This window comes from Corvus kubaryi, unplaced genomic scaffold (genome assembly GCF_017639235.1).
Source record: "Corvus kubaryi isolate FWS band 111438036 unplaced genomic scaffold, C.kubaryi_AGA036_p1.0 37127, whole genome shotgun sequence".
In the NCBI taxonomy this organism is placed as follows: Eukaryota; Metazoa; Chordata; class Aves; order Passeriformes; family Corvidae; genus Corvus; species Corvus kubaryi.
Genome location: NW_024581032.1, coordinates 591,468 through 602,955, shown reverse-complemented (window position 1 = coordinate 602,955; position 11,488 = coordinate 591,468). Strand labels below are relative to the sequence as shown.

At 41.8% G+C, this 11,488-nt stretch overlaps 1 long non-coding RNA gene across 1 annotated transcript in view; it reads right to left on the bottom strand.

Annotated features, from left to right (window-relative positions):
• Positions 1–4,573: 4,573 nt before the first annotated feature.
• LOC121661234 overlaps positions 4,574–11,488 on the bottom strand; it is a 90,500-nt gene continuing 83,585 nt past the window's right edge. The window contains exon 3 of the long non-coding RNA XR_006014889.1: positions 4,574–4,742. This is a non-coding gene — a long non-coding RNA (uncharacterized LOC121661234). The remainder of the gene's footprint in view (positions 4,743–11,488) is intronic.

Below are 11,488 nucleotides of genomic sequence, written 5' to 3'. Positions count from 1 at the left end.
CGCTCATGGTACCTTGAAGCGTGTTTTGGACAAACAGAAAAGGGGAATGCATGGAGAAACCCCACAGAGCCGACTAGCAAAAGCTTTGTATACAATTAATCACCCTACAGTACCACAAAATTCAAATAATCCTGTTATTCTGAATCATTTTCTCTCATTGCAGTCTGCAGGTGACAGACAGCTGCCCCGGGCAAAAGTCTGGGTACGGAATTTACTCACTAACCAGTGGGAAGGCCCTCATGAGCTTATTGTTTGGGGTCGTGGGTATGCTTGCGTTTCCACAGATACTGGGATACGGTGGCAACCTTCAAAATGCATTCGCCCTGACTACGGCACCAGAGGCAGAACAGGCAACCTCCAAATGATGACCAGAACGCCAACCATCCAAATGGCGACCAGAATGTAGATCATCAGCCTAATGACTCTTCTGATGATGACCAGGATGTCAACCATCAGGCAGATGGTCCTTCTACAAGCAGAGACTGGGATGGTCCTTCCACAAGCAGAGACTGAATTTTAAATTTCTTGTTATGGAGTCAGATAGTTAAAGCCTTAAGGACATTTTTAGAATTAATAACTGATGTAGATTTCTATTCAGGATTAATAGTAGAGTTGCTATCTCATAAAACAAAAAGGGGGAATTGTAGGTACAAAAATGCTGTTAGTGAGGATCTTCTTGTTATTTTCTAAGTCCGTGAGAGACTCTTCTCTCTCACAGAAGAGGTAGCAGGGAATGTAAACAACCAAGCCACCTGCAACCTTGGAAAGTCTTGTTTATGGTATAGTAGAAAATATCTTGATAATGGATGTTTTAGGATTTTGGCCAATCACCCCCAAGGGGTGGCTGGTCCTTTGTCCAATTAGACTATGAAGAAAAAAGTCAATGAAAGAGTTTGTAAAATATTTAAATCAATCAATCTTGCTGCACAGTTCCTGCCTGCTGGATCTTCTCCTCCTCCTCCCTATGGCTGCGGGACACGGTGATATACTGTAGGAAGAAGGCCAGCGGTAATACAAGCATAGTCCCCGAAGGGATGTCCTTGCTAAGGGGTGCTTACAGCTTCCTCTGGGACCTGATAGAACCTATCAGCTGGCCAGTTTGAATATGGACAATTCTTTAAGCCACTTAAAGTTGTGACCGCCTCTGTGATACACACTTAAGAATAGACAAACTCCCCCCCAAGCTCTCTCTCGTTTCCAGCACTGGGACAGGTGGCTGCGGGGCCACAGCTCCAGGATGACCCCCCCAGCAGGACTGTGGGCAGTCAGAGTGGCTCGGAAACCACCCCCCCTTCCTCCACTGTGGCAAAGATTTCAGCGAAAGCGGCACCTCTGTCTGGCAGAGGTCAGGTGACCAACAGCGATAAGCCACACAGCTGCAAGGCAAAGGTGAGATTAACCCTTTAATTGCTGTGAAGAGCTGAAAACCTGAGGGAAGAGAGAGAGGAGATGCTTAAAGCTGAAATTCTGTTGTGAAGCTATGATATATCAGAGTATCCCATTGTAATTTCATGAAGATATGGGGGGTGGAGTGTTCAGCTCGTAAGCAAAAGCACCTGTGCTGAGATAGGCAGATGCTGACGCAGCTGTAATTTCATGAGAAGTTTGGACAGGGAGAGATGGACCAGATGAGGACTTTTGCTCCAAACGGGAAAGGAGAAAACCTCAGTTCCTAGAGATGCTCCCAGAGATAGTCCTAATGATGAAGATGAGGAAGACCCTTTGCTCCCAGGGAAGGAGAAGGGCCTCTGTTTTTTGTTTCTGAATGGCTCAATCTTAAAATTGTACCCCAAAAAACTTCCAGAGTGGACCCTCGAAAGCAGTTGCGGGAAAAGCTGCAAGTTGGGGGAAGGGACTCACATACAAACAGAGAGACCTCTTCCTAAATGGACTGAACAATATTTGGAAGTGGGCGGCTGTCTCGTTGTGATAATATTTTCATAGAACAAGCAAGAAGAGACTTCTCTTTCTAAATGAACTGAACAAGGTTATTATGGAAGTGGTAAACAGACTGAACATCTTAAGGGTTGTCTTTTTACATTGTCAGTGGGAGAAGGGAGGTAGGTGGGGGGAGGAGGAGAGCTCTGAAGGTGGTATAATTTTTTTTCTTTCCTTCTTTTAGGTCTGTTAATAAACTTCTTTATATTCTTTCAAGTTTGGTGCCTGCTTCGCATTTCTCCTAATTCTTATCTCACAGAAGATAAACAGTAATGAGTATTTTGGGCCAAACCACTACACTAAATTGGTGTTTCTGCCCGTTTACAAACCCAACCCTCTACAAGGCTGGAATGGCAGGCTGGAACGGCAGGCTGGAACGGCAGGGATGAGCGCAAATCCCGGGTGGCAGACGAGATGTATCCAAACGGAGAACCCCCCAGAGGTCTGGGCAGGCAGGGCGAGCACAGCTACAACATAGCGAAGGCTCGAAGCAACAGCTGGGGCAGGGCGGCCACAGCCTGGCTCCCAGCGGGGCTGGGAAGGAGGGCTTTGGAATTCCGGGGCTTCTCCAGCAGAAAGAAAAGCAGCCAAAGAAAGCAGCCTCCCTCTCTGTCCAAATGCCGGAGGCCAACTGCCCACACACCCAGGAGAAACAAAAGAGTAGCCAGCTCTTTTGTTTTTCTTAGATACCCAGCTATTTGTCCCCCCAGCAACATGTATGGGGGAAATTCCTTTAACAGAAAAAACAAAACAAAACAAAACAGGAGAGCTCCTAAAACCCCAACACATAACTTTTTTCATCCCTTCTCTAAGTGATGGATTGCGGACTGGGTTTGTTTTGGGGAGCTGCTGTATGGCAGACTATACATCCATTGTATGTATCACATGTGATTCTTGGGGTGTCCTGTGTAAGGCCAGGAGTTAGACTCAATGATCCTGACGGGTCCCTTCCAACTCAACGTATTCTGTGATTCTGTGATTCCTGTTCAGTGTATTAGTTAACTGTGTACATTAAAGTATATTTCTTGATTCAAAAGTGTAACTCTTGTTTAGTCAGTGGGACGTGTGTTTTGCATATACATACAAGGGAAAGGATTGTCTGCTTTCCTGGGTAAACATTTCTTTGTGTTACTTGACTGTGCTGTTGACCAACCTGCCTGCTCTTTCCAACAGTTACACGTGTCTGAAGTGACTATAATGGACTGTGATACTTGGGGGGAAAAAAAATGAACCTCTTCAGCACATATCTTAATGAAAACTGTATTAATATGTTGTTTAGTGGTTGTGGATGCTTTTGATGTTTTGAATATTTGGCAAGCCATGTAACCGCCTTCAGTCACCTCCTTCATGCTGTTGCAAAATGGTGTCAGATTTAGATTAGTAACAGGTTGTGATGTAACAGTAGGGTTTATCTCAAGGGAAACTTCACAAAATGTTGTGTTTACAGATGATTCTGTCAAAATAGCTCAGATTGTCACTCCATCTGGTATTGTTACCAGAGATATTTTCATGGATAGGTCTTCTGGCTTGTGGATGCTATTGTTTTTTCCCAGAACCATGAGGAACACCAGCTCTGGTAAAGTGCATGGATATAGTAGAGCGTGCAGGATGGCAAAGAACACCTGAAGGTTGGTTGCACTTTGGTGTTTCCGGTTGTGTTTAACTACTGTCAAATGTGATCATCACAGCATGGAAGAGCCTTCTGCCAGGCTTCCTTGTGCTTTAAAGAGGAGGGAGCAGAGAGGGTTTTTTTTTCAAATAGTCAAGCAAGCATCAAAGCTGTTTACTTAGGCAAAACTAGAGTGGAAGGGTAACATTTTAATTGTCTGACAGGCAGTGAATTTAGGCTTTTTTTTCAGCAAAGCACAGTTGTCTGTTGATTTCATTGGGAGTGTGATATTTAAACCTAGCATATGCTTAAGTTTGTTCTGAGGTTTCCAAGCAAGGCCCTTAGGGAAAGTGCTTTTCACCTTCCATGAGTGAGGGGGAAAAGACATTGTGCTCTGTGCCTATATAAATCAGGGCATGTTATTTACTACATATCATTAGCATAAAAAGCAAGGTAAACTATCACCAAAACTGTGAGGAAGGGACCAGGGTGCAGGGGTGCCTCTTCTGCATAGCTCCACAGGAGAAAGCAGTGTCCCATCTCCTGGGAAAGGGGAGGAAGGGACTGGATCCTCTGTTTGCGTTACCTCATTGCTCTGTGGGGTTTCTGTATCCTCCATCTGGGCCATGCAGGCAGATGAGCCAGGATGTCATGCACTTGCGAGGGAAGTTATTGCTGACTTATCAGTAACTGGCTCTTCTCCAGCCCCCAATGATTAACTGAGGTGGAGGAGGTCAAGCCTAGCCTAGTTGACATTACTTAATGTGTGTGCACATGTCTTTACCTTGCAGTGACTTCTGCATCCTCTGTGTAGCTGCCTTCAGATAAAGCAACTTTCACCATTTTATGGAACCTGTAAGAGCTACAGCATGTTTTTGTAACTATAGTTTAATTTTCAGGGGTTTTTTAGTTTCCTGATTCATAGTCCTCCAGAAACATAAAATGATTCATATACCCAAGCACTTAACACCTTTTCCATTTGTAAATGGCACTTCATGCATGCTTAATGAGGGTATTCCAAACCACTAAAACTGTAATTTGTTTATTCTACATAATAAGGTTTGAATCCAGCAAAGACTTATGTAAATACTTTAAAGTTCATTGTAGGTTTTTGCAAATGGTGATCTAGAACTAGAATGTCCTCTGGCTTAATCTCAGTTGGTCTTTGTGGCACTCATAAGCTCTGACACAGCACCTGGGAAGAGAGAATGGGAAAGAAAAATGGAATTGGTGCTATAAATCTGACAGAAAGAAAAGAATGCAGAAGAGGCTCTTTTATTGCTTTCACGAGGTAAGATTTAAATATTAAAATACATTAAAAAAAGGAGATGGAAAGAGAAGATGAAAAACATTTTTTATTTCAATCTGCTTTAGAATTTCTAAAATTAAACTCTCAGTGTCTTTTTATTTTTGTTGGAAGATATGAGGGAAAAATCCCTTTGCTGGGTAATTCAAAGCTCAGATTTATTTAGACTCAAAATATACATTTCTATCTAGCACTGCACTTTTAAAAAGCTATTGCATGGTTGCTCAAGCAATGCACATATTTTATGACTTTCTTTTTAAAATGGAATCAAATCATTTATGATGTTAGGTTTTTAGTGTCTTAATTCAGACTTTTTCTCCCAGATCATCCCAGAACCACTCCAGATTTTTCAATGTAAAAAAGGAAACCCTAAATCTTTTTCATTCATCTAACATACAGGATTCTAAAAGCAGTAAAATCTTCTAATTTGAATTGAAATTTAATAAATGCATTTAATTACTGGATTTTGGAAGAACAGTGTAGATTCTGAGAATCAGATTTCTGAAAAGGTCAAAAGGCATTTTTTTCTTCTCCATAAGGTAGTGTTGGTTGCAGGAAGCTGTTCATTTTCAGGTATTTTATTACTTTGTCTTATTCAATGTTATTTTAACTTTGTTGTTGTGAAAAAGGATTTTTGGTTACACTTTGCCTCTCCTTTGTTGCGTTAAATGGTGAAATTCTCTTATCTTCCCCCATTCTCCAATAACTTTAAAAAAAAAAAAGTTACTAACCTTCTGCTTCAGGAGTGATTTATAGCTCATTAATGTCAGTGAAAGAGTCCAATGCTAAGAGTTAGGAAAGGACCATGAATTCCAGTTCCTGCAAAGCTTAACACATGTCATGTGTGTTGAGCTTTGCAGAATTGGATGGGGGTTGGCTCCTTTGCAATCAAATCTGTTTTCCATGTGCAGGTGTTGCCACCAGGGAACTGGAAACAGCCCTGACACTACTTTAGCAAGTGGGTCTCTGTCCTCCCTCCCTCCCTCACCATGCTGGTCTCCACACAACATTCCATTAAAACGAGCAGGAGCATTGCTGATCTTTCCAGAAGGTGTAAGACAAGCTAAAACCTCCAAGTTGTTTATACTCCTTGGATGCTTTTCTGTTGAGCTTCCTTTTCTGATGAGAGTGAAAGAGCAGAGGAGGCTGCTGTCCTGCTAAGTTCTTTATTTCATAGTCTCACAGTTTTCTGAAGGTAGAGTTCAAAGGGGTTACATGATAAGGCCAAGCAGTAACAGCAGCAGCAGCAGGCCAACAGCAAGTAGAAAAAAGCTTCTTCTTCTATTATCTAAACTTACAAAAGTGTGGATTATATTTGTTAATTGACCAATAAGATTAACACATGATTCTAGTTTTTCTTTTCTTAACCTATCCTGGTCTAACAGTTGTAAGACTTACACAAGTGTTACATAGGTATTACACAGATTCGCATATATAGTTTCTATCAGCTCGTATTGTTTATGTGAACACTCTATCTGAAAAATGTGAACAGTATAGTTCTATCTATGTTTTGTCTAAAGTAAAGAAATTCTGTGAAAAGGTAACACTGCTGTAGTAAAAACTGATCTCTTTGCTGCAGCTTTTCGATGTTTAAAGCACTTAGTATATATTTCTACTAAAAGTTAAAAATCTATATTTCTATTTCACTTTGGTGTGACTTCATGTACCTTGGCTTATCCACAGGTTTTAATTCAACCCCTGTGCTTTGGCTTTCCTCTGGGCCTAGGTCCAGAGGAGCTTTCACTCCAATACTTTTCCAGTGATGATGTGGATAAAAATGGTTTGCATTCCTGGCACTGCTGCACTCAGGTGTCTCCTCATCCCTCAGAGGACAGTACTTATTTCAGAATGAAGCATTTTATGAAAAAGCATGTATTCCTGGAAAGAACCCGCTCTGGATGATCTTAGGTCCCATGCCACTTCTAAATAGATGATGAGGATATAACCTAAGATGCCAGAGGAAGATCTGTAATCCCCCTTGAAGGAAAATTATGCATTCAAGAAAAATGGGGTGAATGAGCAGGGAGCGTTTCAGGGATGAGTGTCTCTATGATGCTCTTCCATTTCAGTTCACACAAGAAAGAGCTTCAATTGGTTTTGTAATATATGGTCTGTGGCATTTGCTTGGTGGTTTGTCCCTCTGAACAGTGTGGTGTTCATTTCTCTCACATTCAGCTTGTGCTCTCTCTGTTGGGAGCTGACAGTGCACTTCCTTGCAATGATTCACTAAGTGTTTATTTAGGGGCTATGTTGCATTTAGGCAGAATCTTTCTATATTAAAAATGTGTCTTAGCAATTTACATAAGATACTAGATTAGCTTCTAGGCTACTTTAGTCTTCAGAGCTGACCACCAAGAAGGAAAAATGTATTTCTGTTGGGCTCAACTTTTCCAAAATCAGGAAAGAGATCTTCAGCCAGAAACACAGAAGCATGCAATTTTAAATGAAACATGGACTGAATGCCAAGTTTGGGCTTTTGCCTCTGTTAAGAGTATTTTGAGAATGAAGCCTTGAAACATAGCCTTCTTTCGGAGACCCTAAGGGAAACCAAGAAAGTCCAAGGTCACAGCCTAGAAGAGCTGCATCTTCTGGAGTTATATTTAGTGGCATTTTGCTTCTCAAAGACAACCCAGTTATGGAAAGGATTTAACTGTCAGGGAAATAATATGTTTTTATCTTGATTCACTCAGTGGTGCATTTTAGCCAGAGATACATGGTCAGTTGAGTTTGGTATGAGTTAGTGCTGCCCCCTGAATGGGCAGCGGAAGTTTTCTCCAGTGCTGCCCTTCTAAGCCACCTGGCTTCTGTTGTGCTAGCACAAGCATTTCTGAAATGCCTGGAGGATGCCCTGTCTGGGGACCAGCTCTTAACAACTGAGAAAAGTTTATCCTTTTTCACTGTGCCCCCTAAATGAAATGGAGAGTGCTGCAGCTATTTTTTTTTTTTATTTTGTTGTTATTTTTCAGAAGCTGCAATAAATAGGTATGATTGTCATGTTAAGAGCTGGGAGGTTTTCTGCAACCAACCATTTAATACTCTTTCATTAACTAAGAAGCCAATGAAACAAAGATGTTCCAGCTGAAGGAAATATGGCAGCAGAGGATGGTTATCTCTCAACTCTGCCAGTGATGCCTTAACAAACCTAGAAATAAAACAACACACTTTCGAGATAATATTAGTTTAGGAGGTAATATAAGGTTGGTCTTTATTGGAGGCCTCTAGGGGCAGATATGGAAAATGTCCACAAAATGCCCACCCCCCCATGGGGTGAATACAGTTTTATAAGTTCAGCAAATTAGCATAATTGACAAAAATCACCAATTAGAGACGTAAGTCATCATGCAATTTCCCCCTATTCAACCTTCTCTGAACCCTCCCCCCTCAGATGGAAACTAAACTTTGTTTATGAAAATGTGTCTCGAAGAGCTGGGTTTTGGCCTTGGTTCCCAGAAAGAACCAAGATAGGATAGGGGCCTTGTAGCCCCTGGGGCTTGGAGCTCTGAAATATGTTTTGTCTTTCTGCCTAGGGAAGAGGTAGGGAAAAGTACTGGGAAAACCAGCCACAGATACAAGAATAAGCTACAGAGCTGCAAATACATGTCTAAAGAATACAGAGAATATATAAAAGGAAAAGGCAAAAATCATTTGGCATCACCAACACCAACAGCTCATGCTGCAATGCTTGTGGTAGCGGCTGGATGGCACACAAAAGGCTGCAAAGAAAATGGTTTTATGTGGAGAAAATTAAATACAGGAAGGACCAGCCTTTGTTATGCAAAACTTTGCAGCTGAAGTTGATTAGAATGGATAGAGTGCTGTGAAACAAGATAAGATAGCTTGCTTGTTGGCGCAGCAAGGAAATGAAGGGAGGGCTCTGAAGATGTCCTGGAGCATGGCAGAGCATTCTGTTGGTTTCCATATCTAGCGTTTACTTTCCTTGTTTAGCCCATTGACTTTGAAATACTGAAGAATCGCTCTTACTGATTACAGCCATTGCAGTTCTTCCTTTTTTAAAAATCAGTTATTGTGTGTGTCACTTACATTCTGCCTTGGTGCAAATGTTAAAAGCTCCATCTCTTGACCCTTTCCTTTAGTGTCTGCACAGCTGTTTCACTGACCAAAAATCAGTCATCTCTGTGCAGAATGTTCCCTGGCACATCAAAATCACATTGGGTGGCTGTTCTGGGGATTTGTTACAGCACAAAGCAGGCAGCAGATACACCAAAAGGTGCTGAACTATCAACTTTTCTGGCAACTGTGACTCTACAGGTTTGGCTTCAGGCTGGGTAAAAATACCATGTAGATATACTCCTGGGTAAAACCATGCAGGTTTGGCTGTCGATAGGTCAGAGATTTCAGGATCTAACTGGTAAGATATTCAGAAGTCACAATAGTAGCTTAGGCTCCTCCAGCAAGAATTCCCCAGGGGGGGAGCTGCAGGATTCACCTGCACTCAGCTCATGGAGTTTGTAGAAGCTACTAGAAGTAAAATCAGTGTCAGAAAGTGCATGTTAAGAATTATTAGAAATACCATGATCCTGTGATTCTCCTAGATATCTATACGCAGTAACCCAACAGCCAAAAGTTATCTGTAACCGGGGTTTAATAACTTTTTAGTCTTCTTGGAAGCCCACTATATCATCCTGACCTCTCTCGTGCTTTGATGCTTAGAGGGGTGGAAATTGGGCAGTGATTTCAGATTCTCCTGTTGCTGTTGATTCAGGAAGTATTTTATATGGCAGGGCCAGCCAGCAGTGCAAACTGCAATAATAAAAAATAAAAATCCCTAAATTAAAGCAAATGCTGTATTAGGTATAGCTGAGCCATATTTTTCTATTTAAGGAAATATCAGGTTGGGCCTTGAATTTGTGAGCACAGCAAGGAATGTGTTGGAAAGTGGGAATTGCATTATGGCTTCTATTTCCTTTCTAGGGAAGCATGTAAAGCACATTAAAGAGTGAGGGGAGGTCATGACTGCAGGGAACAGGATGTCTGAGAAGGTGACAGGAGCTGCTGCAATAAACGGACAGAGGAGAGCATGAGGGTGAAAAGTGGTAACTGGAAATTTTGCAATACCCTAAACAGTGTTCTTTCACATGAAAGGTGAAAAAAAAAGTTTCTTATTCATTACTTGTGTATTTCTGCCCTCTTTTAATCTCTTGTTTTAATTCAAAATTTTGGGTTGGGTTTTTCCCCATTGCAGCAATGTTCTGAAATTTTGGAACTGCCAGACAGATAGACTCTGTGTTTCAAAGCCAGCATCTGCATGTGTGCACATGTTGGATGAAAATGCTGGACAGGATGGGCTGATTAAAATGTATTTGCTTAGCCTGATCTGTTAAGAACACTCCTGTATAGTAAGTATTGTGCTGCTGTATTGCAGCATGCTCCTCCCAACTATGTTTCATGCACCATTCCCTCTATCCATAAAATTATTTCTGGGCCAGGCCTACACTGAGTCATAAGCAGGGTGGAAGAGATGGCATCCCTCCATCTAACCCCTCTGTCTAGGGGTGCAGGAAGATCTCAGGCAGGGAAAGCAGCTTGGGAGCCAGCTAGAGGAAGTCTCTACTCACTTTACTGTAGGAGATACCATGGCTTTTCCAGGATTGCTTACTTGAAGCACATTGCAGCACTGCTGGCAAGCAGCACATCTGGCAGTGTGTTGGGGAGAAAAGCATATGGTTTGGCATAAAGGAAGTAAGGATAAACTGTCTACATATTTTTCAAAGGGCAAATTTTCTGCAAAGTCTGTCTGATGATAGCCCAAACCAGAACAAGCTGTAATTACATATCCTTTTGGTTTACAGATTATATGATATTTCTCTAGTTCTGCAACTGTGCAACAGTTATGCATCAGTGACTCAGCAGCCTTTTAACAAGCTGTAGAAGGTATCCAATTGCTCAGGCCTGGCAGTACTGATGGGCAGTATGTCCTTTAACCCTTTGTAAGATTATGTAGCTTATGGAGCAGTCTCAGAGTGGTGATCTGTCCACATGGAGCTGGGGGAAGAAGTTGAGGAACCAGGATGATTACCCACTGTCTTTTCCTTGGACAGCTCCTGCTCTGGGTATATTGGTGCTTGAGTTCAGCAAATGTAGCAAGGCAGAGAGGGAATGGCACAGAGGAAACTATTTGGAAGGAATTAAATATTAACAACACACCTTAAATACAACCACGTAGGAGCAAAAGAAGGGAAATATTGTCCAAGTGTACTCTGTACCCAGTTTTAACATAGGTGTACAGGATTTGTTTATGGAAGCAGACGATCATTGCCTTCCTCACTGTGATAAAAAGCATATTTAAAAGAAGTACTAGATGGAATTTTGTATAAATACGCCTTGCAAAGTAAAGCCTCAAAGGCAAGCCTGGTCCATTTCTGTTGCCACTCTGTAAACTAATTATTTAATTTAAAACAGTAAGCAGCAGCTAGCTTGATTACTTAACTGATTTCCAAGTTGGTTGATTTTTCAGTCCACATTACCCTCGTGTACCCCTTTTTCCAGGGCTGTAAAACTCTGCTGAGAAGGCTGCTCAGCCATGGGGTACCCCAACTGCTTCAGTCACTCTTCCACCATCTTTTGCTATGAGGTTCTCAAGGTACCCCAGCCAAAATAATCTGGACAGCAAAACC